The following is a 7391-nucleotide window of genomic DNA, read 5'->3' as shown; positions in this document are numbered from 1 at the left end:
ATTATTTCAAAATCAGTGGAAGAATGAGTTTTCCTCTTCCTTAAAGTGACTGTTGTCCTTCTCTTCCTAAGTGTGATGTGTGCCACAGAGGAAAAAAATAAAGGAAGTTACTGTCTATGTTTTTCCATCTCACCAAGTCCAGAAATCACTTTTAGAGCAATCCAGAATAGCCACACATCTGTACCCAGTTAAAATATTATTATGACATTATTATTATTATTATTATTATTATTATTATTATTATTATTATTATTATTATTATTATTATTATTATTATAAATCGCTGCAGCAACTTGCCAAATGAACCATTAAAAGCAAGCCAGACTCACTGAACCACAGTAAAATCAATTAATGGCTGCTTGGGGCAACATATGGTCTTTGAAGGTCTTTATCTTTTTAACCATATTTCTCTTCCAGTGTTTGTGGCAGAGCCCTCCACCTCTCTTTCATTTGAATGTAAAGAGCCATTTCAAAAACTATAACTTCCTTTTAGTGACAAACTCATTTAGTGGTGTGTCACTGTTCAGCTGGACCTCTACTGACATGCAGAAATTTGAATTAAAGGGAGAAAACAGCTTTTACTATTAAGGAAAATGGAGTGTTCTTTCTGCTTTGAGAACTTCACTTAAGCCTTTTTGGCTGCTGCTCTGCCCTATTCCCTGAGCACCCCTTTTGTGGTTGTTGTTTTTGAGGCTGAAGTTTCAGAGATGCTAAACCATTTTTTCTTCATATGACAAAAAAAAGGGAGGTGAAAACCCAATTCCCGTAAACGGAGTTTCCACAGTTAGAGCCCACTGTGCAAACCCCAAGCAGCAGCTTGCCGGTGCCTTAGAGCATGTGCCAACACTGCCGTCTACCTTCCACAAAGGCTTTGTGCACTTCTGCTTCTTGGTTGCTTGCGTTCATGTGTTAACACAGCTTTGCCAAGCCTCTGTCGGCAAGTCAAGGTCCTGTAGTACTGACTTCTGTTTGGAAACACAGAATCGTTTGAAGTGGTCACAGCACGAGATGAGGGATGGAAGACAGCAGAAAACAGTAGAGGAGATCTGAAGTGGCAATGCATCAAGAAAACTGACTGTCTGTGTTTGCAGATAGGGAAATGAAACCCATCTGTCCAAACTCTTACAAGATATCTGGCAGCACAAGGCAGAAAAACTAGTTCCAGGTCTGTTCAGTATTTCTAATGACAAAGCATTTACAATGTCATTGAACAGGGTCTCCTGACATATCACCCCCTGATTTGCCCTTTGGGCTCAGTGTTGAATCCTGCTTTCCTGTGTGTCTCTTTCTCCCTTATCCTTCTCTGTCTCATACCACAAATACATTTTTTTTTTTACTCTTTCCCCACAGAAGTTGTAGCTTTTGCTTCTTGGTCTGTGGTGACCTGGGAGCTACTTGTCTGAAGTAGTCTGAAGTACTGTGTTTAGGTTTTATATGCATATTTCATCTGGTCATCTTGGGATTTTAAAACTTTGTATGGTTTCCATTCACTATGAACTTGCGTTTACCAAAATCTGTATTTATATAGCCTTTAGGTTACAGATGGTAGTGCATAAATAATAAAGAAACTAACAAATCTATATAATATTTTATTATATATATGAATATATAAAATTATTTTTAAAGAGGCAGAAGGCTCTATTAGGGCTCTAATTTGAAATTGCACAATTCCTCCATTTTTGAACAGCATGTAATGCAGGAATGAAGCAATTATGTTCAAGCTTTCTGGGTGGTGTAACTTGTGAGAAATTAATTATCATGATATATTAAAGTGATTTAAAGATGTATTTAGCCCAGAGTGGCCTCAGTAATGATTTTGTTTCTTGTTTTTTGCTCATTTTCAATAGACTTCCTTAAATACGTCAGCTATAATAGTTATAGAATCATCAGGGCTGGAAAAGACCTTCAAGATCATCAAATGCAACTTTTGATCAACCACACCCTGGCATTTAGACCATTACTCCAATTGCCACATCCGATCATTTCTTGAATACTTCCAGGGATGGTGGCTCCACCACTTCCCTGGGCAGCTTGTTCCAATGCCTGAGCACCCCTTCAGTGAAGAAATCCATCCTGATGTCCAACATGGCCTCCCATAGCACAACTTGAGGTTATGTCCTCTCCTCCTGTCAGCAGAAGCCTGGAAAACAAGCTGATCCCCACTTTCAGGCAGCTGTAGAGAGTAATAAGGTCAGCCCTGAGCCTCCTTTTCTGCAGGCTAAAAATCCCCACTCCCTGAGCCTGTCCTATAGAGCTTTACTTCTCTGGATACATTCCAGCATCTCAGTGTATTTCTTGTAGTGAGGGACCCAAAACTGAATACAACACTCATGGCACAGCCGTACAGGAGGACACAACCGTACAGGAGGACAATCACTGTCCTGGGTCCTGCTGGCCACACTACTGCTGGTACGGGCCGGGATGTCACTGGCTTTCTTGGCCACCATGGACACACTGCTGGCTCATGTTCAGCTGCTGCTGACCAGCAGTCCCAGGTCCTTTACCTCTGGGCTGATTTCCAGCCCCTTGCTCCCCAGCCTGCAGTTCTGCACAGGGTTGTTGTGACCCAAGTGTGGGACCTGGCATATGGCCTTTTTTAACCTCATACAATTGTCTTTGGCCGATAAATCCGGGCTGTCCAGATCTCTCTGCAGAGCCTTCCTGTCCTCAAGCAGATCATCTTGGTGTCATTTGCAAAGTGACTGAGGATACATTTGATCCCCTCACCCAGATCATCAATGAAGATGTTAAACAGGACCGGCCCCAGCACAGACCCCTGAGGGACAGCACTGGTGAGCAGTTACAGCTGGATGCAGCACCTTTCACCACCACTCTCTGGGCCTGGCCATCCAACCAGTTCTTAACCCAGTGAAGATGCACTTGTCCAAGCCGTGGGCTGCCAGCTTTTCCAGGAGTGTGCTGTGGGAGACAGTGTCAAAGGCCTGTTGAAGTCCAAACAGATAACATCCACAGCCTTTCTCTCATACTCTAGGTGGGTCACCATGTCATAGAAGGAAATTGACCTGATCAAGTAAGACTTGCCTTTCCTAAACCCATGCTGGCTGGGCCTGATCCCCTGCTTGTCCTGTACATGCCACAGGAGCACACTCAAGAAAATCTGTTCCATAACTTTTACTGGCATCAGGTTTAGCTGTCATTACATATTCTTATCAACCTTATAATTAACATGTATCCATGGGTACTGCTTCATGTTAATGAGATAAGGTTGTATTTGAAGGACAATCTTTTGTCTCCATTAACCCAGCTGTTAGTGTGGCTGCATACCTGGGTCAATCAACTAACCATATCATTAAACAAAAGTCCTCTTAGCTATGCTAATCAAAAGCATGCTTATCACAATTTTTCCAAACAACCTCACTGAAACCTAAGCAAACAAACCACTTCAAGACTCATAAACCAGTTTTACTCTGATATATAAACTATGCTTTATGAATGAGGATTAAAAAGAAAAAAAAAGATCTGAGGGAAATTTCATTAGCATTATGCATATATTCCTTTAGCCATCTCTGGTGATGTCATCAGCATGGTTAATGCTGCCTAAACATTGTTATTTGCTGCATCATTTTGAATGTGACAGGAAACACAGGCTTTCTGCTCTGAACTGCATCTTCTTGGATGAGAAGATGGTGGATACTGAACACTGAGACAAAGCCCTTCTTATTAAATCCCAGAAGCAGGTTGAGGGGGTTTCTATGTGCTTCTTGACCTCTATGAGCAAGCATATGAGCAGAAGCTGAACAGAGAGTTTTAAAAAGAAGGAGAGGTAGAATATATAACATTGTCAGTGAACAGCTTCCTAGACAGCTTTTTCAGAGACGTAGATCAGTGTATTAAAAAATGAGATAACTAGCTTTAAAACTTCATAGGTGTGGTTTAAACCCAGCAGCTAACTAAGTACTATGCAGCTGCTTGCTCACTCCCTCTCCAGCAGGATCAGGGAGAAAATCTGAAAAGTAGAAGTGAAGAACCTTATGGGCTGATATAATAACAGCTTACTAGGTAAAGCAAAAGACACACATACAAGTAAAATAAAATAATTCCTTCACCACCTCCCAGAGGCAGGCAGGTGTTCAGCCATCTTCAAGAAAGCAGGGTTCCACCATGCATAGCAGTGACTTCAAAAGACAAATACCCTCCCCCTTGATTCCTGCTTCTTCACCCAGCTTTATATATTGAGCATGATACCACAGGGTGTGGAATACCCCTTGAGTCCACTGAGGCCAGCTGTACTGACAGTGTCCTGTCTTCTCCCAACTCCTTCTGTACCCCCAGTCTCCTCCCTGGTGGTGAGGGTGAGGAGCAGCAAAGGCCTTGGCTCTGTAGAAACCCTGCTCAGCAGAAACAGAAAGTGCTTTATATTATCATCACTGTTGTAAGTGCAAATCCAAAACACAGCCCCATACTGACCACTGTAAAGAAAACTACTCCAGCCAAACCTACTATATTCTCTACTCCTTACTTCATGCAATTTATGTAATGCTGTAGTCCTACATGATTTAATAGAATCCCATTGACACCCCCCATTCCCTCTCCATCCTTTGATATAATACACAGATATCATTCCCTTAGTCTATGGACAGCCCCTGCAAAAGCCCACTTAATGTTAACATATGTCCATAGAATGCCAGCTGAATTAATTTCAGGGCCCATGAGCTGGGGCTCTGTCTGTTCTGCTGGTCACTCAGGTTAGGAGAGGAGAGGTGAGCTGGTGTGGTACTGTGGTCAGCTCAGGTGAAGTCACTGCTGCATTTGCACTGTTTATTGTAGGACTTGTCCTCCATTGGTTCATGTAGCTCCTATTACAGTAATTCCTGTAAGCAAAACTCAAATAATGCATTACAACAATTTAAAGGCAGATCCATTACTATTTCCAGCCCTAGGCATTTTGTGCCAGATTGAAGGGTTTAAGAGTGTAATGAACTCCTCACCTTGCTTCTAGTCTGCCTAGAAACAGGGTTCCTGCTATAGCAATTACAGGGCCCCACACAGACCTCCATGGGATGCAGAGGGGAAGCCTGCCTGACCATAGCTTCACCATGGGCTACAGGAGAATCTCTGCTTCATCACCTGGCCCACCTCCTGGACTCTCCTTCTTCTTCAGGAAAAGGACTTCTCACACTCTTCCCCTGTACCGTGGACTCATCCACAGGTCACAGTCCCTTTGGCTCAAGTTCACACTGGAATTCCAACCTGTCCAGTACAGCAGCAGAGCTGCAATGCCCTGGCCAGCTGCCAGCCCAGGCGCAACGTGGCTGTTATCAAAATGCTCCCAGGCACAGCACAGTGAGATAAGAAGCATAGCACTACAGCAAACAGCCACCAACAAGCACTGGATTGCAACACAGCATCAGGCAAGTGACCCCTGTGGGCAAGCACTGGAGCCTGCTGATTAATAATTTAACAGCCATAGCAGCTGTAAGTTTCATCTAGCACATTCCAATCTAGTCTATCATAATCAGAGTTTTTTAAGCCCCACATTAGGACCAAAGAAGGACTGTTGTGGTTTAACCCCAGCCAGCAACTAAACACCCCATAACTACTTGCTCACAGCACTGTGGTGGGATGGGGAAGAGAACTGGAAGGGTAAAAGTGGGTTGAGATAAAAACTCATGGGTTGAGATAAAGACAATTTAATAGGAAAGCTAAAAGTCACACAAAGAAACAAAGCAAATTAAGGAATTAATTCATTGCTTCCCATAGGCAGCCAGGTGATCAGCCATCACCAGGAGAGCAGGGCTCCATCCTGTGTAAGGATGACTTTAAAAGACAAATGCCATCACTCTGAACTTCTTCCCCTTCCTTCTTCTTCCCCCAGTTTTATATGCTATGCATGGCACCATAAGGTATGGGATTGGGATATCCCTTGAGTCATTTGGGGTCAGCTGTGTCCCCTCACAATTCCTTGTACATCCCCAGTGTCCTCACTGGTGGCATGGGTGAGGAGCACCAAAGGCCTTGATTCAGCAGGAGAAAAACCATCCCTATGTTATCAGCCCTGTTTTCAGCACAAATTCAAATCACAATCCGATAGTGTGAAGAAAATTAGCCCTACCCCAGCCAAAGCCAGCACCTTCCCACTAGACTAGAAGGAGATATTTTCTAAATCTCTATGGGGACTTTAATCCCACTTCCGTGTTATAGGGGAGGTAAAAGTGGCTTCTTGCTTCTGCCATCATACTGATATGACTTCAGGTCAGCATCAGGATGTGGAACTAGAGATGTTTCTAGGACTATTGGCATTTACTCTAGCACTGAGCTGTGACAGAAGTACAGGAGAGAGGATACAGAGAATAATCGAGACAGGCTAGAGAAGTAAAAGCTCTTGAGTGAGGCTCTCAGTTCTTTTAATATACACAGAAACATCACACAGGTTTCTCAGTTAGCTAAGGACCATGTCATAAAAAGAGAAAGGTCTCCTTCTGCCTTAGCTTGCTGTCACTGTGCAAGGTCCTTGTCATCAGCAGGGACATTATTGAGTGTTTCATCTCTCTTGTGAGCAGTCATAGTCTGTCTTGGACTTCAGGGACAAGAGAAAATGGACAGGTCTTGGTCCTCCAGAGATTTTTGCAGAAGCATCCCCGAGCATGCACACCGAACAGCAGGCTAAGATGAAGGGAGAGAAATTCAGCTGCTGTTGCTGCTGCTGCTTCCCCATAGTCCTGCACAGCAGGCAAGCCAGCTTGGAGGGGATGCCGGGGAGTATTTTGCCATCTCGTGGCAGCTTGGAAGTAAAGCATCTCTATGTGATCACAAAGACTCACTACCCAGAAGGAATAAAGCCAAAAAAGAGAGATTTCCATTGAGCTGGATGCAAAGTGACACTTGGAAGATTTGCAGCAGAGCAGCAAATCACAACCCTGAACTGACCAGTATCTGCCCATGTGCAGCTGCAGGTGCACACCAGTGGTGGAACCTAAAACAAAGGTTGAGAAGATAACACTAAAGAGGACCCAGCCTGGGGCAGGCAAGTGGTCAGAGACTATTTCTAACTCCTGCTCTTGGTGTCATGCTGCTGGAGATTCCCAGCTAGTCAGGAAAAGGAGTGGATAACTGCAAGCTGGTGAAGGCTTCAAACCACAGTGAGGACAAGGGTGCACTGAAGCTGAGCTCTTCTGGTGTGGACAGTGAAGAATGATCCAGCCAGTCAGCTTTGGCTCAGAGAAAGTCACCGGAGAGGAAGAGAGCCTGTTAGCACAGAAACCTTTGGAGGAGCACTGCTATAGGTCTATGACAATTTTCATGTACTTACAGGGTGATGTAGCTAAGATGGGAGATGCTGAACAAACTCAGGAACTGAACAATTTGAACCTTCCACTGACCTCCTTTCCCACAGGAGCTGTTGCTGCTGTGCCTGAGGGAGCATTGTCCAA

At 44.0% G+C, this 7391-nt stretch overlaps 1 long non-coding RNA gene across 1 annotated transcript; it reads left to right on the top strand.

Moving 5' to 3' along the window:
* Positions 1-281: 281 nt before the first annotated feature.
* LOC128821922 (uncharacterized) lies at positions 282-5613 on the top strand. Its single transcript, XR_008441273.1, has 2 exons — positions 282-967; positions 2001-5613. It is a non-coding gene; the product is annotated as an uncharacterized LOC128821922 (long non-coding RNA).
* Positions 5614-7391: the final 1778 nt, after the last annotated feature.

Source organism: Vidua macroura, chromosome Z, assembly GCF_024509145.1.
Source record: "Vidua macroura isolate BioBank_ID:100142 chromosome Z, ASM2450914v1, whole genome shotgun sequence".
NCBI classification, from domain to species: domain Eukaryota; kingdom Metazoa; phylum Chordata; class Aves; order Passeriformes; family Viduidae; genus Vidua; species Vidua macroura.
This window is presented reverse-complemented; position numbering and strand designations above follow the sequence as displayed.